Here is a 23,297-nt window from a genome sequence, read left to right as displayed (position 1 = left end):
TTGGAGGCTAGGCTGGGGAGCCCTTTATTCAGGCTGTGGTCTTTCATGATCATCCACCATCCTGAGGCTGCGTAGGGGTCCCTAGCTATCAGTTCTCTCATCTGCCTAGAAGCTGGACTTTTCCATCTTGCGGTTCCTAGAGCTTTAGGAACTGCAAGTCAGAATCTAGGAAAAGACTAAGTGTATATTTCTTCATACCATCAGGCAGCTGACTTTATTATTCCTGTTACTTTACAGGGCTTCCAAGTCTGTCTCAGACCCTAACTGGCTTTGTGACCGTGGGCAAGTTCCCTGGCTCTGGTACTTTGTATACGCCAAGTGAGGACAGGGGTGTGTCTGTCCTGCCCACCACTGGGTACAGCACACACAGTGGGCACTCAGAAGCTCCCTGACACATGAATGGGGGCCTGGTCAAGGCTCGTGCTTTTGAAATGTGAATGCCTTTGAATCATTCAGGCAGCCTGTTCAGACAGCTTCTGACCCTGTAGATTTGGGATGGGCCCTGAGAGTCTGCATTTCTGACCAGTTTTATGGTAATAATGATACCTGTATTTGAATATGAGTCTTTAAGGAAGACGAGTTGTGTGACTCAAAGAAATCCTTGAAATTTATTTTTCAAAGTCAATGTTGCAGTAACAACATGTCATTAAAACTGACCAGTAGGCGGGGGCTCTGGTCGTCTTGACTCAAGGGCCATCAAGTTCAAGTTAACTGCTGGCTCTCATGTTTCTGTTTGCTAAGAACAAATTTCTGTAGGGCCCAGGTTCTCCAAGCAGCTCATTAGAAATTCAGGCTCTGGGTCCCTGCAAGAGCATGAAAAGTCCCACCTGCAAGTCCCTCCTGACTCAGGCACCGCTGTAGGATCAGCAGTTTGTCTCCAGGGGTCTCTGACATTTGAAACCCACTGCTGCCTGCAGGTTATCAGTAGATATTGGGGCTGCGAAGGGTGCTTCTGGTAGATGTCCGAGTACCTCTCTGTTTGGCTTATGGGTCATACCAGTACCTTGAAACCAAACTGCAGTTGATAGAAAAACCATGATGTTTGAAAACTTCGGTAGACTTTCGTGACCTTCTGGGGATGAGTCGGAGGTGGGGAGAGATGGATGAGCCATTTGGTATAGGTGCTGCTGAAGCAAGCACAAGAGCTTCTACTGTTTGGGAGCTACATGGCTACATAGCTGAGGGCATTTTTGCTGGTATCTTCTTGCTGTTCTGCAGGTCTTAGCTGGGGGGGGGGGGCTGACCTTTGTAATCACCTGCAGGCACTTAAACACTATTGAAGATTCCTTCCTTCTGATGGAACTGACCTGGTCTGCAGGTTGGTTAAGAATTTTTTTAAGTTCCCTAGGTAATTCAGCCAAGATTGAGCATTACTGGATTAAGTGAATATATCATTTGCCTTTTTTCCTCTGTGTTTCTAATTTATTTTAAATTTTCATACCACAATTCTCTTGTATGTGTGTGTGTGTGTGTGTGTGTGTGCATGCATATGCATGCTTGCATGTGTGTTTCCAAGCAGTTCTGTGTGTTTTGATGCGTGCACAAAGACGTGAAACTACCACTGTACTCTGCATTCTGGGCACTCAGTTTCACCATGTTCTTCGGGAATTTTGCACTTTGGAGTAACAAGCCGGAGCACAGGGCCTTCTAGTGTTTATTCTTGGCCTTACGGTTGTGTTGTTATTGCCATTGGTGTCTGGAATTTGGGTGTGAATTTTACAGCTATTTGCTAGGCCTTTTTGCTGTGTGGCGTGGAGCCCCTCGTAGTAGGGTGTATGGCACTGGCTGCATGGAGATCTGCCTGGGAAATGTTTCTATCTGCAGATGCCAGGACATAGCCTTGTTGGTGTGGCTTGTGGGTTGCTGAGCCTGAGATTGAAGCACTGTAAGGTATTTGCACGCCAAAGGTCATGGTTCTTGTTCAGCCCCGCATCCCTTCTCCTTGCTGGAGCTGCTTCTTGTTTTCTTCTATGGCATCAATTTGGAGGTGTTTTTTTTTTTTTTGTTTTTGTTTTTTGTCTTTTTCATTTTATCGGTACCGGGGATCGAACTCACAACTGCCTGCTTGCAAGGCAGGTGCTTATGCCGCTGAGCTAAATCCCCAGCCCCTGGAGGCGTTTTTTAAAAGACAGGAAAGGGCTTTTTAGGCATGTTGGTCATTAACCTTTACTCGTGGTAAATGTGTTTTCCTTCCCTGGAATGAACTTTTGCTGCTCCCTGTGGCATATGTGGTTTGTCTCTGCTCTGTGCCCTGCCTCAGCAGCACCATGCTAGTGTGGATCACAAATGAACTGTGTGTTGGCCACAATGTGGGACTCTGCAATGTCCCCATGCATACTGTGGTTTACGGTAGGAGTGGGGGACAGGGGGACGCTATCTTCTTGGGCTTTGTGAATCAATGAGTGCTTTGCTGACACAGCTGTCTCCAAAGCATAGATGCTGCAGTTGTAGTTCTTAAAAGATGTTTCTAAATGTATTCAAGGAACACATTACCTCAAAGGCTGGTGCTCCTTGCTTTTCAGGGCTTGGGTTGAATCTTGAGTGGTGTTAGGTCTAGAAATGGAGCCAGCTTACCTGGAGGTGCTCTCTTCTAGGAAGGCAAGTAGCTCCATGTGCGTGGGTCAGCTTTTCATGCTGTAACAGATTGCCCGAGGCTGACTTAACTTTATAAAGGAAAATTTGCTTAGCTTACAATATTGGAAGCTGAAAGTCCCCATCTGGATGACCCTGTTTGTTTAGCCTCTGGTAAGGATGTCACAGCAGATCACATTAGTAGGGGTGAGTATGGGAACAAGATGTTACATCTCAAAACAGGAAGAGAGAGCAACATGGGCCAGGCTCAGGTTTATATAACAGCTCGCTTCCTTGGTCACTCTAGGAGACCAGAATTCTCTTCGCAGGGCAGTGCCTCAGTGAGGTCTTCCTCCTAGGTCTCCCTTCTTAAAAATTCCATCTGCTTCCATGTTGGGGGGCAAATCCTCAACCCATAAACCTTTAAGGGATGCTCAGCCATAGCACAGTACCTTATATAAAAAATTTTAAATGCTCTAAAGATGCTTTCATTGGATACTTAGAACAAACCCATTTTATGGATGAGAACACTGATCTTGAGGGAAGAAGTGATTCACTCAATCACTGAGCTGATTCTCTGAGCACACAGTCTTACATGGTTTATGTTGAGGTCAGGTTCATGTAAGAGGCCAGGTGATGATGAGAAGACGAAAGGACAATTTTAAGCTAGAGGATAGCTTACAAGCTGCCCTCGGCTCCATGGAAGGTATCACTTTCCTTTATGCTTGCCACTCTAACATCACTGCTCCCTTCCATCAGGAGCTTCATGGTAATATTTTGACTGCAAAGCACTGGTGAGCACCTCAGCCCTAATTCCTAGAAGACCCCTGTGAAGTAGGATCTTGTGGTTCTTTTTTTTTTGTTTTTTTTGGAACTGGGGATCGAACTCATGACCTTGCACTTGCCAGGCAGGTGCTTATGCTGCTGAGCGAAATCCTGGGCTCCAGCTTTGCAGTGGTTCTGACGCAGCTTGCTGAAGGCCTCTGAGCTTGTGGTGTGAGATGAGAACTCAGCTAGTGGGATGAATTAATTATTTCCAGACCTTTCAGTGGAAAGGTCGTCTCAGGGGCACGCGCTAATAGAAGCAGATTCTATTCCCAGTGGTGGCCTGGAAGCCTCCTTTCTAAACATCCTTCCTCTTTGACTTTCAGTTGGGGGTTTTTGCTAGGTTTCTGCATCCACTGGGATTCAGTATAAACTTTGTCAGAGGCAAGGAGAGGTGAGTTCTGTATGTAAAGCAAGGTGTTAAGTCCTCCTGAGCCCTTTCCTTTGTGGGGAAGGACGTAGCTGTCCACAGACATAGACTGTCATTCCGAAAAACAAGTTCTAAGAACAAATGGAACTTTTTTTTTTAAATCTGAGAAACATATATCCCATTTGATTTACCCTGGAGAGAGGATGAGTGCTTTATAACTTGCGAATTACCATAATAAAACATCTGTATTCTTCAGAGCAGCATAAAATGACAGTAGACCTTGAAGTCCCATGTCCTGCAGCTTACTTAAGGTGACTTGGTTGTTGTGATTTGCAAAGAGAAAGCACCACTAAAGGGCTAACCTCAAGGGAAACCACGGCTCCTGTGCAGGGTAAGGTTGGTGATTCCCTCACCCTCCTAACCCTCCTCACTGCTGTCTTGGAAGCATTTTTGTTTCTACGTGCGTGAGTTAATGGGCATGGGGAAGGGTTGCCCCGTTAAAGGGTACATGTGCCAACACTGGGTGGTGGTAGGATTGGTCCCTCCACCTACTGGGTATTGTTCACATACCCATTGCCCGGGAGGAGGTGGCTCCACATGCAGAGGAGGGCAGCATTGTTGGGGTGGGGTAGAGGATGCTGGAGAGATGAAGGCTCCGAGGTAAATTCAGACAGGGCCTGGCGCAGGGTGTGATTAGAGTGAGTATCTCTGTGAAGGGTGCCAGCAGCGGTAGTGTGTGCTTGTCTATCAGGTTCCTGAGCCCTGAAATTAGTATTCGATGCTGAGAGGTCTTTCCTAAGTCGGGGTTCATCAGTTCAGGCACCTTGCCATGTACTCAGCATGAAGCATGGGTTGGAGAGGTTTTCGGAGCTTAAGGTGTTGCAGCCTGTTACATCTGGCCATTATGTTTGCTTTTTATTTAATCAGTATTAACCTGTAACTATGCATCACACGGTTGTTGCAGGTACATAACTCTGGAGCTCAGTGTGTCCAAAAGGATCCATTTTTGTTTCCTGGTGACTTGAGAAATAGGCAAATGCCAGGACATGGGAAGCTTTTCTTTTGGGAGCAGCAATTTGGGTGAATCCTCACAGGGTCAGAGTACACAATCTAGTTAGAAAGACAAAATTGATAGGCTGGGGGGGGGGACCCCAAGGACCTCGGTGGTAACCATGCCAAGAGTCATTTGTGTGTCGTAATGATTTGTGGGAAAGACGTGATTTCGGAGGCATCTCCCGAATGTTCCAGATGTGGCAGTTCAGTTCTGCTGTCCCTCCCACATTTGTTGGATGGGGGGTGCTTGCCACCCAGCCAGAGGGAGGGTCATGTGTTTTAGATGACTGAAGAGGCTACACACTCTGCCCCTTCCCTGCCTTCCTGAGATGAGTCCTTGCTTGTTTCTTGGAGCTGGGGGAGAGGTGCATTCGTGGGAGGTGAGTGGGGGAGTATAGAGGAATTAGAAATCAGTTTTTTGTAGTAGGTTATGAGGTTTCATTATTCTCTTTACCTTTGTGTATATTTAAACTTTTCTATAATCACTTTAAAAATGAGCAAAATAATAGCTTCAAGAGTTTTCCTAAGCATGGAGGGGAGGCTCTGGGTTTCCTATGTGTTATATAGAGCAGTAGCTTTCAGGCTGAGCCTTCCCTAAGTGGCACCAATGTATAAAGCAGCAGTGTGCTTTATCTGAGTGCAGGTGCTAGGGTAGAAGGACCTGGTGACTTGTGTGCCCTCGCCAGATGTTAGATGCACCAAACTTCTGGAAAATAACAACCCCCAGCTGCACAGCACAGACTAATAAATTGTGCTAATAAAAATTTACTACCTTTGAGCATGGTGCATTAAATCAGTGCACAGGTAGACATCATGTATCAAAGCCATATCACTCGACTTTGTTGGGTACAGAGGAATCAAGCCCCAACCTGGGTGATATAAAGCAGGGATGCTCAACACCACGGTACACAGCACATGCCCTCTCGTCCTCCTGACAGACACCTTGTGAACGAGTGACCACACCCACAGGTGATGACCTCTGCTTGTGTCTCCTGGGCTTCAGCATCCCTGGGTCAGCACTGCCCACTGGAAACTGCCTGCTGTCAGGACCTGACCGTTCAATAGCCTCGGGCCCTGACAGCCCTCCCCAGTCTCATCTGGCCACCTGCGGTGACCACTTCACACCTGTACAGGCTCTGCTTTCTTTTGCTTTCAGTTCTGCTCCATTGCTAGCCATTCTGCAACCTATAAATGGTTGTTTGAAGTGTGATACATAGTTTGATTGGAATGTCAGAGATATTCATAATTAAGATTGGGGTAGAATCAAAACCCTTGGATTGGCTCAGTCCTGAGTCCAAGTGAAATCAAGAATACCCAGTGAGTTAAAGCTGACAGAATCCACCTAGCTGCTGATTGTATTGTTGTTCCATAAATGCAGACTTGAGAGAGACACAGACACGTCCAGACTGTGTTGGTGGCATAACTTTCTCCTGACAGTCAGACAGTGCAAGGCAGGTAACAGTGCTGCACAGTGCTGTCTTGGCTATTGTTTTTATTGGCTACTATCTTGGCCCAGTTTCATTTTCTCCTGCTTTTGGCCTGTAATTTGCCCTGTGGATTTTGGATGAACTAGCTTTTCTTATTTGACCCAGAATTTTGGGCTTAAGAATATGTGTATGAGTATAATCTCTTCTCGACTCACCTGGCCCAGGCAACTTCTGTAGCCTGGCCCAGGATCAGCCCCTCCTGATGGAGCCCAGTTTCTCCCAGTACTCTGTGTGTGTGTGTGTGTGTGTGTGTGTGTGTGTGTGTGTGTGAGAGAGAGAGAGAGAGAGAGAGAGAGAGAGAGAGAGCGTCAGAGACAGCCCACTGATACTCCCCTGTACACGGTAGACGTCTTCTTGAAATGTTTTGTGAGAATTAGATTTCCATCCATACTGCATTTTGGTTGATGGGTTTGGGTGCGTAGTAGTAAAGTCTGTGACCATGTGCTTATTTTATCACTACAACTCCAAGGATGTTTGTTTCCATTTTGGGATGAGCTGTCATTATCGGTAGCTGTTACTCTTTTTATGCATTTATTTCAGGCTGTCCCATCGCTATCTTGCTTTGCTGCCTTCAGGATTATTTGTAAATCAGTTCTTTAAGATAATGAGAAAAAGTGTTTGAAGAAACTCTGTCATGAATCTTTCCATTAAAAGCGATGAATATTTATGTAGAACTTAAGCACCAGAAATTGTGCCTGGGCTCTTGGATTGTTCTTTCTTAATCTGTAAGACACTCTTGAAATAAATATTGCCTCTCAGAATATTGTCTCTCAACTTAAACTTTTCTGAGGCCACACACCTTATATATACTAGGATTCTTTCAGTTGCAAGTAAACAAGATCTGTTCTGCAGTATTTTTATACTGCAATGTTCCTCAGCTGTAAAGAAGGATAAACTTGAGGCTTTTATAGGTAAATGGATGCAACTACAGACTAAACTAGTAAGTGAAATAAATTAACACTTGCATGTGTAAATATCGTATTATCTCCCTAGTATGAATTAAAAACAAAAAGAGTAAATAAGATCCCAAATGTACAGTACATATTGTGAAAATGAAAGGGAAGAAATTGCTCAAAAGGTAAGAACAACTGGAATAGGGGAAAGAAAAAAAGGAAGGAGGGAAAAAATGATATAGGTTTGTATCCATATATATCTGTGTGTATGTAAATATACACAATATAGATAACTATACTATTAATCTCTGTTAGTTCATCATAAAGAAGAGTTTGTGTTTTCAGTGTCTGATTGTTTGATCCTCTTTTTCATGACTAAATTGGGTAATCTGAACAACTACTTTCAAGATAATGATATGCAATATATTAACAAGTGTTAATTGCCTAATTTTTGGAAATTCTGTATCATTTATACTGTTTTGTTTAAAAAAAAAAAACCTATCCCAGATAAAAGGAATACATGGTTCTTGAGACGGAGAAGTCCAGGCACGCAGGTGTGATGCAGGAGTTCTGTTGGTGTTAGGGGTCTTTTCCATGTCTCCAGGGCCGTCCTTCCCCATGGGTCTTGATCCAGCTGTCTTCACTCCTGGTAACAAGACAGTCTCAGAAGCTTTAGGTTTTAGGAAAGAGCAGTGTACATCAACTTTGAGAGAGCCAGAATCTTTGAGCCAGCATCCTAAGTAGGGGTCTTGAGCTTCTCTAAAAGTGAACTGGTTCGAGCCTGTGTTGCCTTTAAGCAGTCAGTGTGGCCAGCAGAGTTGTACTTTGCTGCTTCCTTGGACCTGTGTCCGAAGCCAAGAATGAAGCCTCTGTCTGTGGAAGCACAAACACAGACAGACGCTGTTTGCCAGCTATCTGTGTGTGCCCCTGCGGGAACAGGGAGAGAAGGAAGGAGGCTGTGAACGTGGTGCTGTGTGTCCTGGCCCAGTAACTGCTGAGCCATGTGCCATCTCTTTTAGAGCTGCTTGCCCCCGGGCAGTGTTTGGTCACTGTCACCATCAACACCATTCCTCAGAAGCCTTGCAGGTTAGTTTGCCTATTGTCTCTTGCATATTACTTTCTAGGAGGGCAGCTCTGTATACATCGTCTGATAGTTCAGGAGTTCAGTATCCAACTCCTAGAAAAGGAGGTCAAGCTATGTTAATTTCACATGTACTTGCTGGGCATCTACTAAGTCAAGGGCTAGAGATACAGTCACAGTTGATCTTCCTTACCCACAGGTGTTGCATCTGTGCAATGAAGCAACCAAGGGTTGCAAAGGCTTAGGAAAAATGTTACACCTATACTGAATACATAGAGACTTTTTTAATCATTTTTCCCCAAACTGTTTATATGACATGTACATTCCGTGTATTAGGTATTTGAATAAATCTAGAGCTGATTTAAAGTATATGGGAATATATATATTAAAGTATATTCTATATTAAGGTATATAAAATACATAGAATATACTTTAATATAATATATATTCTATATACTTTAATATAAAGTATATTCTATATACTTTAAGATAGTGTATGTATATATTTGATCTTCCTCCATATATATGTGTGTATAGATATATATGTTACATACAAATATTGCTTTATGTAAGTGATTCAAATATATGAGGATTTCTGGATATACAAGATGGAGAGATGGGTCCTGCAACCAGTAGCTCTTGGGTACCAAGGGACAGCTTCCTATGCAGTGTGGGCCTGGCCTGTGTTGTAATGAGACTTACTGAATATTGGACAGACAGGAGGTAAACAGCAGACACCTGCCTGGCCTGCTGTAGGCCTTGGCAAAAGAGTTACCATGAATGAAATCATCAGACAGATACATGCATGCGTAATTCTAAGCTGTGCTCCATGCTGCAATGGGAAGCCATGAGGGCAGGTACAGGGAGGATACAGTGAGAAGTGAGCTGGGGTGGGACCTTGGAAATGTCCACCTCCAGAGCCCAGAGTCTCTGATGGCCTTATAGCTTCAGCATTCTCAGAGTTAGTGGGGGGTTGTGTCATACTCCTCTCTTCTCCTGCTCACCCAGAAAGCTGTAAGAGAGGTTCTCTGTCCCCTCCGTAGAGTAGATACTTATGCTCTAGACTCAGCTCATCTCCATTTGAACCTGCTCTTCACATTAAATATCCAAATTTTAGACCCCTTCAAATCCATGCTTTTTGTTTCTCCAGACTTTTAAAAAATACGGAACAGATTCTGCCTGGGAAGAGATGCATATGGGCTGCCCCAAGCCCAGCTCAGTGCCTCTTTGTTTACCTGACTAACCCATCCAAAGCCCGTTTCTCCTTTCTTATTGCCTCTTGGGCCTTTCTGGTCCCTGCTTCCCTTGAGTTATCTGCACTCCCAACCACCTTTTCATGGATCTTTTAAAGACTGGAGCAATGTCAACTATAGATGAAGTTGTTGGGTTGACTAAGGCATCAGTCCTATAGGAGCCTGTCCACACACACCTGGGAGGACTCTGCACAGTGTGGACAAGGAAGGGACCGGCTTTGAAAAGAACAGCAATTCCAGAGGCCATGCAGGGCTTCATAGTTCTGGTGTGCTTTGGTAAACATTGTCTACACCCCAGAGCTCCTGTTGCTAATTTATCTGCCACTGAGTAATCCTGCATTTTGTTTCTTTGCTTCCTGCATTCTGTGGTTTTCCACTGTTTTTGGTGCTAGAGATTGCCAGTGTACTTTGTAAAGATAGTAAGTAATGGTGTTGGGGTAAGCCAGCTTTATCCTGGTTTTCCCTGCTTCCTGTCAGGAGTGGCATCATAGCCATTGCGTTCAGAGGCCGAGCCCTGGGAAGTTTGGGGATCACCTTGGGGATGTTACGACAGGTCCGTCTCTCTGCCTGCCTGCTGGCCAGCCTGCCTGCCTGCCTGCCTGCCTGCTTCCCTCTTTCTCTCTTTCTCCCTCCTTCCCTCTCTCCATCATATATAGGAAAAGTTGGGCATAAACAATATAGTGGCTTTCTTTGATCTTCATCCATTAACTTCTTATTGCAACAGTGATTACGTTTCTAGGGAAAAATCTACATTTTTCTGTAGAAGATGAAAAACCAAAGGTAGGGGAAAAGGCATATTAGGAGAATCGGAAACATTTCCTAACGTCTTTTAATCTTGCATTTGTGTGTTATCTCTGTGTGTGTGTGTATTCTTTGCTAAGTATTCTGGCAGGATTTCAGGAACAGCAGGCCTGCAAATCTTTTTGCAAATTTGCATATCCTTTTGTGGCCAAATGAATCAGTAAAGAGCCATTGTTCCCTTTTCTTGGACAGAGGCCTGAACTCTATCCACATTGCTCTGTGAGCCCGGGGAAGTTGGCCCTCTCGGCACCTGTGGGAATCCCACCTGACCGCTGCGCACACAAGGCCGTGTTCTGACTGGGCTCTCTGTGCGTTCTTTTGAATGGGACCAACAGCATCCACCCCATGTCAGGGCTGATCCTGTCGGTTCTTTGAACATGGTTTGCAAAGAATGTAAACCAGACTACAGGCCTCACCTCTGCATCTCAGGGCTTGGGGCTCTGTTTGCTCTCTGCTCCTAGCTGTTTCTGTGAAGCAGTACAAACACAGATGCACAGCATTTGGTGGATTGGAACATTCTGGAAGACTGGAAACCAGATGCAGTGGGAACAGCTGCCAGGGCCACTGGAGGGGAGAGCAGGCCCTACACTTTGACATGGTGTGGCACCCTTCCTGGTACCAGCCCTTCCTACCTCCACAGTATGCTCTTTGCTGATGTGCTTGGTGACAAGGAGATTCTACTCACCATTTGGCCTTTTTGGAATAGAGTCTCACTGGAAATTCCCCTTTAAGAGGGAGCCAGACAAGTGGACTAGGTGGTCTCAACCCATGTCAAGGTCCTGGAGTGGACTGGAAAGTGTGGGTGGAATTCTCATGGCTGCTGGTTGGGCTGCTTTTCCCATGGTTGAAAAGCAGCTGTTTGGGTAGCTGCTTTTGCCATGTTTGTTTTGGTATTTGATTTCTTGCCCCTAGTTGTGAGCTGCCAAGATGTTTTTGAAAAGAGAGGCAGAATGGAAGGTAGTGTTCCAGACTGGCTGGTCAGGGGACCATCTTTTTAGCTCCGTACTTGGAGGGTCTATGCATTCTGCTTGGCACAGGGCAGGTCTTGGAAACATGATCAAGGTGGCTAGGGTGGCAAAACCAGTTTGGTTGCTGGCTGCGTGGCCAAAGCAGGGTCCCTCAGAACTGGGAGCCTAAAGAACTGATGATCAAGCAGGCATGTGGCGAACAATCTGTCTCACTTTTGAGAACATAAAGGCTGAACTGTGCAGAGTTAAGAGAACACATGCATGGGGGTGACTGTTACAAGCCCTTGCAGATGGTCTGGGAGGCTTTGCAGATCTTTTTAGGACCCAGGAAAAGGACAGTGTTAGTGAGGGCAGAGAGACCATAAAGAATAGTCTTGAAAGACTGAAACTGGCCTCTTATCATGGAACTTGCTATTCCTTATAAAGGTAGAGTTAACTGTAATTCTAGGATCAGAGATGCTGATCATTATAGGTTTATCCTTGTTTGTAGGCATTGCTTAACTCTATGGATTATTCACAGTAATATTCAGAATCTGACAGGTAGCCCTTTTATTTCTCCAACTTGTGGGAAAACGTGTTCAGATGTGGTCAAAATAGACCTAACTGGGATATAAAAATCTTTGTGTAGTCAAGTGACCTGTCCTGCCACCTCACCAGGAGGGCAACAGTCATGTGACTGCATTGACCTCTTTGCTGCCTGGACACGAGCACACACATGTATGCACACACACACACACACACACACACACAGAGATTTTCCTTTCTCATGCCCTTGTCATACTCACTAAAAATGTTACTGAGTCTCCACATGAGTCTTCAACTTACTATTTATTCACTTGCCCTGCAGTGGGAATAAATATCTTTTTATTTCATGTTCCTCAAGTAAATGTCAAGGGAGTGCCCCTAGAGTGCTCTAAGGACCTGGGGACCACAAGTTAACAGGGGGATGAGGATTTGGAGGAGGTTAAGCCTGTTGTTCTGTGGATACCTTGAACTGTGTTTTTCACATCCTTCACGCTGGTGCCGACCCAGGCTGACAGAATACAGATGTTAGAAGTGTGCTAGGGAGTCTGTACTCCTTAGAATATCCTGAGTTAGTCTGCATCTTCATTAGAAGGGCCCCGGCAGTCTGCAGATGGGAAAGTAGCATGATAAATCGCCATTCCTCTTCCAGCTGTTACTGCCAGTCTGGTTGTGAAATGTGACAGGACTACAGCCAACTCTGTGATGTTGAAATATGTTGCATCTGAAATTACTTTCGATCCTCTCTGCTGCTATGCGAATTAAGAGGAATGACTGGCAGTGATCAGGAGGTCTAAGTCATGGTTTGAATTTGCCTAGCAGAATTAGCTGGGTTTTTGCTAATTGCAAGACATTGTTTGAGGGACTGTTTGCAAGGGGCTGCAAAATTCCAGACTGAATAACCATCAAGGATAAGGATATGTACAAACAGGATAGAGGTGAAGACTAGTATGGATAATGTCCTTCAGGTCAGAACTCCGATGAGACAATCTACAGAGTATCATACTGGATGTCTGCCCCGAGAGGGATTAGGACCTCATCTTGAGTTCAGAGCTCGTTTGAAATTTGAATAATGGAGAGAAGCAAGGGAAGAGCATTTTAAGCAGGAGAATGATACACAAATGTGAAGGTGGGAACAGAGGAGGTGTGCTGGGGGACAACATTCAGACTCTGGGAACAGTGGATTTATGTAACTCCTAAGAAAATAGGAAAAGGTCAAATTGAAGAGTAGGTGTGGGCACATATCACGATGCTTTGGATAACACAGTGCCCAAATTGACTTAATAAAGGCAATGCGTTTGCTGGATACTTGATAAAAGGCAGGTTTTTCAAGTTGCAGATATGGTTCTCTTGGTCTGCTTTACTCTCCCTGGATTTCCTTGTGTTCAGAAGAAAGCAGCCAGCAGTTGCCAGGGCTCCACAGTCCTTTGTTCATATGCATAATCAGCCAAGAAGAGCCCTGAATTTTGCTTGCACTGAGCCATTCTTAGCCATCATGGTGGCCACGGACTGCCCCTGCTTAGAACTGGGTTTCTGCTCATCTCACTCCTGGCCATAGGAAGGATTAAATTCTGCCGATTCTTTTATGTGAGTAAAGATCCATTTCTGGAGCTCAGTTTGGGATCCATATTGCCCACCTCTTATTGTAATTTTCCCAAAGGAAAATTCTAGAAAGGCAGAAAGGAATGGCAGATGGAGGATGGGTTACCAGCCAAAAAAAGTCCAGTTAAGGACCAAGTTGGGGGTGACTTTAAGTTAGGGCACAGGTGACTAGAAACTTTATTCTGTAGACATGATGACATTGGGTTTCTATAATTCTGTTAAGTCCTTGACAATGAGATGAATTGACTGCCTCTGATTTTAATCATATGTGCTCATGTCCAGGAAGGGTGTTTGGTAACTTTTCATCTTCCTTCACTGTTTCAGCTCCATAAGGACCATGCGTATTTACTCACTTCTCTGAGCTGGATACCCTACTGGATACCAAATGCTAGTGCCTTTCTGTGGAGCACTCTTGAGAATTCTACCCCCCGCCCCCTTAACATTCTGCTGTCAGAGGTTATTCACGGAATCTTTCATTTATTCACATTAACATCAGTGACAAATTATGTAGAATTCCTGAAGTCAAATAGAGGCTATTTATCAAACCATTTATCTACCAAATGAGTTTTTGCTGTGTGCCAGCACCTGTGCTGGTCTCAGGGGATCCACTCAGCTGTGGTACCTGTTTTTTACCTGTGGATTCCCAGTATGGCTGGGGAGCTGGACAAATCCACAGCTGTGGTTCTACATGCATGTATTGTATGTAGTGTTCTGTGAAGATTTAGAAAGGAGGCATTTCTCTCACCCATAGCTGTTGGCAGGTGGTATTTCTCAGTTGAGGTGATGTTTAAAGTGGGTTTGAAGGCTATATTCCTAGGGAAGGTGTTTAGAGCAGAGAGGAAAGTGACGAATGAATCAAGGATACAGGGATGTCATTTCCAGGAAAGGACAAGTGTTATTCTGTGTCTGGGCCTATGGTTTTTAAATAACTGGGAGGTGGAGTGCATATCAGAGTCCCCAGCATTCCACATGTGATTCTGATCAATAGATTGGGAAAGTGGTCTAGGAAATTTGTTTTTCTCTCCAACTCCCTACTTAATGCTGATGATGGTGCTCCCAAAGGTCCTAGATCTGGAGTGCAGAATGTAGATGCAGGACAGGAAGGCTGAGAAAGAGGCTGCATGGGTAGGTTGAGCAGGAGAACCGAAGGAATCTGAAGAGAATGACCAAAGAGTCCAAGGAAGGATGGAGGTGAGTTCACAGGTCTAGGTGGTCAGCTGAGTCCTGCTAGAAGTTGAAGACATCAGTCAGCAGAGTGTATAATTTCCAACAGCACACACCCAGAACAGGAAATCATAGCTTAGGGCTATTTTTATATAATTGAACCAAAACATATTTCCAGAAAAAAGAAAAAAAAAAAAACTCTTGAATTAATGGCTTGGCTTTAAACTTTTGCAGCCAAGAATTCAGGTCCCAAACTGCTAGTGCAGTTCTTAAGTCTACTCATCTGCCTCCCAGTTGGGATTTATTTATTCATTTTTATTCTGGCTTTGTACATTTGAATTGCTTTTGAGTAGTTTTGGAGGCTTGATTCAATATTTAAAAATGTGATTGATTAATGAGTAATACTGAATCTACATCGGAAGTTCACCAAAGGAAGTGTCCTGTGTTTGTACCCAGGATATTTTATGAGTCACTGAAATTGGACTTCTTCATAGAATCATTAAAATGTAGCAAGTTACTCCTTCAGACAATGTAACTGTAAACCATCTCCAACTGACTCTCTGGACTGAACATTTCTTGGAGGGAGTTGGGTTCTGTATCATGGGCAGAATGGATTAGATTGTTTCTTACCTCTTGTGCAGTGACAATTTTTACCTGATGTTTAAACAAGAATGAGACTTCAGACCAAGTCAGTGTTTTACATTGTTCTCCAAGTTACCCACCACCATTACAGCTCCATAGAAAACTGAGAAAGTCATACTTTTCAATATAGCTTTTACTGTTTTGTGTCTTTGATTGTACTTAGTGACATTTTGTGAGTTCAGTTTGGAGGTACAGAATCAACCAGCAAGGAAGCAGAGTTGCTTCAGCCTTGACATTTAGTTATTTATTGTTTTAGGCATGAAAGCATGGGTCGATAGAAGGTACAGGGAGACACACTGTAAAAACTGACATTAATAGGTCCATTACCATGGCGTTCTTCAATCTTGACCTTTCAAACCGGATAATTTTCGTTGCTGAAGGCAGTGTTGTGCATTGCTGACTCTATTGCAGCACCTGATTTCTACCTCCTGGATCCAGTTTTGATACTCAAAAGTGTCCCCGACTTTGCCAGATGTCGCATGGGGAATAAAGTGACTCTGGTTGAGAATCACTAAGTTAGCAGAGACAGATGTTTTATGGCCTTGATACGATTCTGTCATTAAGTCATCTTTTGAAGATTTGATTCTGTTAAAGTTAATACATGCGGTTAATTCTCATTATTCATGGTTTCCATGCTTGAGGTTTTGCCACCAAATCAACACCTCTGGCACGGCTGTCTGCAGATGTTAGAGGACCTGTGTACCAAGAAATCTGAGTGGAACAGCACATATTTGCCCAGCTGAGGTCCCACCTGGACACGTTGCCTTATTTGAGCTCCCATACTTTAAATCAGGATCCCCTTGTGCAGTCCATTTAGTGCCGTGCTTTTGTGTGTTTGAGCATCTTACGGATCTTCATTGCTGAAAATGGCCTTGAAGAGTTGTGCAAAGGCTGTCTTGTGTTCCTAAGCTCAAGAAGGCCGTGATGTGTCTTTGGAAGAAAGTGCTGCTGTGGAAACACTTGAGTCAGGCTGTGAGTTTGGTGTCAGCAAAACAACAATGTATATTAAGTAAAGTATCTTTAAACAACAACACATAAAATGCAGTAATGCCTAGATGAGTTGAAGAAAACAATGTGACCAGACGGGAACTTAGCCCTGTATTTCCCCTAGGACTGATGGTTGAGTATTTGCTTATGTGTACAGACTTTAGGGGTTTGGGAGACATAATTACTGCATAGAATGAGACTGACAATACTCTTTGCCTAGCCTGCTCTTAAAGCCTGCATTTGAATGATCTCATGTAATGTGTAATTGAACGAAGTTGCTTTTCTTCATAAAAATTTATGAAATAAATAATTGCTAGGTCAAAGGATATAGATGTTTTTATAGCTCTCATGCATCTTGTGGAAAAGGTTGTACTAATCTATAATGCCAACTTTAGAGTGTTCTTTGCATTTTTAAATTTTTATTTTTGGTACTGGGGATTGAACTCATGACCTTGAGCTTGCCAGGCAGGCGCTTATGTCATTGAGCTAAATCCCCAGCCCCTGCATTATTTTTTTAAAATCATAACATTGACACATACAGGTTAGATTAGAACGATTTATATAGATGCTTAACATATATCTTCAGTCTTTCTCTTTCTCACCCTTTCTCACTTCTTCAAGAATATTAAGATTTTGATGCATCACTTTAACCATTTTTAGAACGTTGCATATAATTATAAATATATTAATATTTGTAATTAAAAATGAAAGTATTACACATTTGCCTATTCTATGCCCTTTACATTATGCTTCATTACCACATAAAACTTAAGGAAAAGAAGTTCCTCATTACTCATAAAATGTTAAAATATTGGTTAGGAGAAGTTAATATAAATGAGGCTTCTGTTTATAGCAATTCAACTTTTGTGAGTAGCTTGTGGTAAATATCTTTTAATCTAATTTTTTTTTTTTTTTTGCCAATAGCTAAGACTACAGAAGATAACACAGAATTCAGCCTCTCTGAATTATTTTTTTTCTGAGTTACTGGTTTATTTCGCTGGGCTTGACAGAGGTCAGGAAGCATTCACTTCACAGGTAAAACAGTAGAGCACAAGTGGATGCCAGTGGATAAGTGTTATCCAGAGTCTGCCCGCCCGAGATGTTTAATCTAAATTAGTACAGCAGATGTCTGAAGAATGATGACAATGTGAGGAACACTTCAGTATCCAAGTGGCCTGTTATCTAACTCCGGCTCTTGTCACCATGCCAGGCTGAAGAGGACCCTGGGGACAAGTTGTTAAGCTCTGTATTTCACACAGAGGCTACAGTAGTTGGAAAGGGTTGAGATTCCCTCAGTCTTGGGTGAAGAAAAGGGGTCTTCTAATCACCTCTCAATTCCAGATACACGGTTTTGATTGAGTGTTAAGCCCTGCTTATATCTAAAAGCTGTGGTTTCAATTTGAGATGACCTAGATAGTAACAAGCTCTTGCAGAGAGTCTAAAGTGTTAGCGACTGACTGATGGAAGAACTCAGGACCTTGAGGTGTGTGGATAGTTCTCTGTGGGATGGTAGAATGGAGACATTGCAAAGAGTTACCTGTTTACTACTTAGAAAAAAAGCATAAGAATTTATTCAGGCTGGAAGAACTATTTCCAGGGAAGAACAAGAAAACCTGCGGTGGTACTGCTGGCTGAGCTAAGGGGAGGCTTGGCTCACCACCCAGGTGCCACTTTATCCACCAAACAGTGGACGCTCCAGGGCTTCACCACAGCCCTGTGAGAGAGTCACACCTCCGTCCTAAATTCAGCACTCCGCCTAGAGCCCCAAAATGATTTTTATAGGTTAACGGTTTGGCAGAGATGTAGATTTTTTTAAAAAAAAAATCTTTGGATTGCATTTATCCTGACAAATTGATAAAATTTCTGAAGTTTGTGGAATGTTCCCTGACTTGGGGAAAAAAGCTCTCTTCCCATCGGTAGGAATTATGAGCTCCCTTTCCCTGGAGATTCTTAGATTGCACTTGGCATGGTTTTTGTTTGTTGACTCCACAGGCAATCAGATAATCATCAAAAATCTAGAGGCCCACTACCTTTGAAGTACACAGATTCTCTCCCAAAGCATCTCTGAGAGGCGCCCCAAGAAGAATGTTTAAAGGAAAATATTTCAGATAGTTGTCCACATTCTTCTCTTATTATTGTTCCAAATAGCAAACTTTTTTTTTACTGTATTAATTTTTAATTTGTGACTATTTAAGAAAAGACTTAATTAAAGAGTTCTTTAACTTTTTGGGTATGTGTGTGTATTAAATAATATTTTCATATATGTCATTGAGTATTTAAGTTCTCACTTGTTATAAAATATTTAAATATTATAGAGCTTTAGAGTACATTACAGTAACAAGTAATGTCAGGTTAATCATGTCACCCCTCGAAAACTTTGTGAACGGTGGCTCTTTGTTGCTTATTTTTGTATGTGGCATATGAACTATAGATAATTTTAATTGCTGTGTTGCCAGACCTGTGAGTATCGCATTGATTTCTTGGATTTTTCTGACTACAGTTGCTAAATTCTCCGTATTTCTTCCTGGTCGATGTATAATTTTTAGTGTTGCAGCTTGACTCTGCATATGATACGGTAGAACTCCAGCTCAGTCTTTGCCCATTGTTTCTCTTGTTCTCTTTGTTCCACCTGGCTTAGCCCATCCCCACTGAGGCCATGCCACAGCCTCCAAGGCAGACTTTCCAAATGTGGACCAACAACAGAACCCAAGCCCAGCTGATTGGCAGGGCCCTGCTGTCCTCCATAAGGGCAGAAGCCTTTTGTCCCGCAATCCTTGTGGTCCTTGGTCCCCCTTTCCTACCCAGAAGCCAAGCTCTTGACCAGAAAGGGCAAGAGAGGGAGTCTCCCGATGGATAATGGGGTTACTATCCTTGCTGGCCAGGTTGCCTGGTTCTCCCTTTTCCCAAAGGTCTCTAGTTGCTGACACCTTCCGTGTCTGGTGAGGGCTCAGGGCCACTGTGCAGTGATGTCCCTTGACTCGTGGTCTGCTGATGCCTCCCATGCTTTGGTGAAGTCCTCCTGGCCCGGCCCTCACCAGACGTTACAATTGAGTGGGTCAAAAACAGTCCAGGTTCTTGTGTCCCAAGAGAGACCTATGCAACTATAATTTATCATTTGTTGACTGTCAAGGTCTGTTAAGTCTCCGCAGGCATTACTTTTGGAACCATATACACAGTCTTTTAGTTCCTCTTTTAGCATCAGCTGCCAGGATGGGTCGTGGTGTTGCTTGACCATGTGGCTTCCTGCAACAGCATGGAAGACATTTCCTCTTTGGTGACCTTCCTTCTTGCTCACTGGTTGGCTCCTGTTTCTTGGGGTCCAGCAATCCCCTTGCTCAGGGATTTGGGTGACTTTCCAAAGTTGTAGGATTCTGTAGAGACATATGTTCTGGGTCCTTGTTGACCTTGGAGGGCCAGGGCCAGAATATTAGCTGCCTTTAAGCCTAGTTACCATTTTAACTTTGGTCTCCAAGCCTTTGTTTTGAACAGCCAAGAGTTGAGATGGGAGGAATGAGTTTAACTACTATATTCTAATCTGGATAGCAAACATGTTGAAATAGAAAGTATGGCCAGAGGACTGTTATTTCCTTACCACTCATGGTTGTCTTAGAGTTGAACCCCTGCAGAATGTTAACATAACAATTAATAAAATTTTACAGAGAAAACTTAAGATAAAGAGCCACAAGTACCATTTTAGCATGGCAGTCATGATGACATCTATAAAACACATTTATATGTCCATCTTAGTATAGAATGGCCTTTTTGGTCAACCATCTTTATCTAATCATGTGACATTAAATGACACAAAGAAACTCTCACCTGATATTTTATTCTTCAGTAGGATGCTGTCGAAGAAGACTGTACCTGTCTGTTGATGTAATGTAACAGTTTTTAATGTCTAGCCTTTAATTTTTTTTGTCTTTTTGAAATGGGGTCTCACTATGCAGTTCAGGCTGGCCTTGAACTCACTTTGTAGCCCAGGCTGGTTCCGAACTCGCAATGATCCTCCCACATCAGCCTCTCTAGTGCTGGGATTACAGGAGTGAGCCACCATCCCTGGCTAGCCTTTAATTTTTAATGTATGACATTGTCTGGACTGCTCAGTGCCTGAGCCTCTCTTGAGTGTAATGACACAAACATAATGTACACATCACATAAACTGTTTTCAAAAATTACCATTTGGCTGGTGGCTGCTCGGCCAGGGCTTTGGCATTTGGGCCTTGTTAGGGGCCCATATTAGAGCAGGTGCCTCCATTTGTGTAAATCGCTTTCTGTTAATAGATTCTGCTGCCTAGGAACTTTCCTTTAGGCAAAGTTCAGATCCCTCTGTGTGCTGAACACCTTAAGTCTTAATGCTGTCCGTGATGGCTTTGTGATGTTGACTTGTGGTGCCCCATGTGTTCACAGAGGCCTTCCGGCCAGCAGAGCTGTGAGACTCCGGGAGCTTTCTCCTGCTTCTCCCAGAGTAGCGCTGCCTTATGAGTCTCTCTTGCTTACTAGGCTTCTGAATGTAATTGCACCTGGTGAAAAGACTGATGCTAGAAATTTGAAAACCATCCTTGTAATTCATTTACTCCTTTATAAATCATGTTTATAAGCCATTTTGATTTTACCTGTAGTTCTGCAGGCATGTATTCCAGCTCCATTGCATCTATCAAGGAAAATGTCCTTGCATATAAGATTTAGGAATGATTTTTTCATCCAGCTGATGTAGACCTTAGAGCATTTGGAGCATACAGGCTGGAGGTCGACTGTGATCAGTCATATTTCTATAGATAAATGCTCAGCTTCTTGAGGCCCTTCTTTATAATCCCAAACCCCTTCATGTTCCAAACGCCTGTCATATGTGTTCAGGGTATAATTCCTGTAGAAATGAAAAATAATTTTTTTCTTCAAGCTTCATTGGTTCATAGTTGGAATAGACCCCTGTAACAACAGACAGATGAAAAAGAGCAAAGCAGAAATTTATTAAAGAGGTATATATATATATATATATATATATGAGAAGTTTTCAAAGCGGTGGCTTTGCTTTCAGTTAATCTGGCACCTTCAGCAATCAGCAATTTCTGGAGACATGACAAGAGAGAGGAAAGGGATTTTGAGCCTTTAGGGAGCACCTCAGGGAGGCCAGTGTCTTACTTTCTCATCACTGGCATAAAATACCCAACACTCATAAGTTAAAGGAGGAAAGGTTTATTTTTGTTCAGTTTGTAGAGATTTCAGACCATAGTCAGCTGGCTCCAAGGCTGGGCAGCAGAGGGGCATGGGAGAGGATAAACAGTCCATGGCAGGACAGGCAGAAAGCATCCAGTAGCTGGTCTTCTTTTCCTTTTTATTCTGTCTGGGCTACAAGCCTATTGATTGGTGCCATCCACACCCAGGGAAGGCCCTCCCATTATCCACACCCAGATTACTCAAAACCAGTTATCACACATCCTTAATCCTGTATCAGACATCTGTGATCCAGCCCCCTCCCCAAAGTCTCACCTCTGAGCACTTGAGGCTTTGTGGGGGTCATGTAGAGATAAGGCACAACAGCCAGCTACTAGCAGATAAGTGCATTCTATTAATGGAGCTTCCCACGGTGCCACTCTCACGGATGCGTTTGGTCTTTGTAAACCTGTGTCCAGTTTTTAGGTGAGGAGAGGAAGGGCCACAAGCTCCCCTGTCTCTTCTTCACTGTCTTCAGTGCCACATAATTCACAGAGGCTTAATCTGGTGTTCACATTCTGGGTCCTGTGTGAGCCCCAGCGAATGGACAGCCCCTTTCTCTTCAGCTAACCATGTCACAAGAAGGCAGGATGGAAGTTTGGAGGGAAGGCTCCTCCACACCCCCCCCCCCCCCCCCGCATCATGTCTGTCAGTGGCATGCAGATGGGTGCAGAGAAGAGAGCTCAAGTAGTCTCCTCTGGGGGCTGGTGCAGTTATAGATCTCCAGGAAGGCAGGTGGGAGTGCTTGCCAAGTGAGCCTCTCCCGGTTCTGTGTGGGCTACGATTCCAGTCACTGAGGCCAACGGATGTGGGCTGTGCTCAGAAGCGCTGTGGGAAGGATGCCCGATTCACAGTGGGACCTTCAGTGTTGTCCTGCTGTTCAGTGCGCCTTCCTCCTCACCACGGCCACAGTGGAGACCTGTCTCTTCCAAGATGCTCCCTGCAAATCTGGTTCCTTCTTCCTGGGCACTTTGTGACTAGTTTTATTTTGTGTCATGCTGCCAGTGTCTATGCCTATCTAGGGAGGAGTTTTGTCTTCCACACACCTGACTCATCCTATTTTCCACAGGGATCTTTGGGAGCTGTAGAAATCCATTTGCAGGGACCAGGGATTTTGCTCAGCAGTCTAAGCGATTGCTTGGGGAGCGTGAGATTGTGAGTTCCATCCTCGGTACAAAAAAAAAAAAAAAAAAAAAATCCATTTACACCAGTTAGGTGAACAGTGAAGGTTTCTGTTTGTCCTTGGAAACAGAGGCCCCAGGATCACAGACATGAGACAGCCATGGAGCTCTCTGGGCTCTCATCTCCCTGGTCCCTGTTTGGAGTGGGCTTTCTCCTCTTCTTATGCAAATGAATTTATAAGGTTCTGTAGCCCTTTGTGGCCAGCCTTTGCAACTTCCTAAACTTTTAATCTAGACTTCCCCCAGATAAGATGGCTCAGTGATAGGGAGAATTCCACCAGCAGGTTCAGCCTACAGGAGCCAGGCTTCTCCACTATTAGGTCTCTGGCCTGGGAACAGCCTTTAGGCTTTGGCTCTTGCACTTGCAGGATTGTTTTGGAGAGGGTGGGGATGTGGGGCAAGTCCCCAGCTCTCCAAGTTACAAAACATCTCTTACATTGTTCAAATATTTGCAAGAGTGATTGATCCTTTTCCTCACTTCTAATACTTATTGTTTGAAATGAAACTGTGTGTATCCTCTGCCTTTGACTATAAGAACTGTCAAGCCTTCTGGGGTGTATACCCCACCTGCCTGTGCGTCAGCCCTTCTTGGGGTATAGACCCAGCCAGATGAGGAAAGTAGTCAGATCACATGACAGGCAATGAGATGGGCTCTGCCAAGAACAGCATTCCTAAAGATGGGCTGT

At 43.9% G+C, this 23,297-nt stretch overlaps 1 protein-coding gene across 6 annotated transcripts in view; it reads left to right on the top strand.

Annotated features, from left to right (window-relative positions):
* Tln2 (talin 2) overlaps positions 1–23,297 on the top strand; it is a 377,519-nt gene that overhangs the window by 105,543 nt on the left and 248,679 nt on the right. The gene's annotated exons all lie outside the window — the stretch shown is intronic.

This window comes from Cavia porcellus, unplaced genomic scaffold, assembly GCF_034190915.1.
Source record: "Cavia porcellus strain 051 isolate PalLab524CR breed Dunkin Hartley unplaced genomic scaffold, mCavPor4.1 scaffold_38, whole genome shotgun sequence".
Lineage (NCBI taxonomy): Eukaryota > Metazoa > Chordata > Mammalia > Rodentia > Caviidae > Cavia > Cavia porcellus.
The sequence above is the reverse complement of the archived record's forward strand: the minus strand, read 5'-3'. Positions and strand labels throughout refer to the sequence as shown.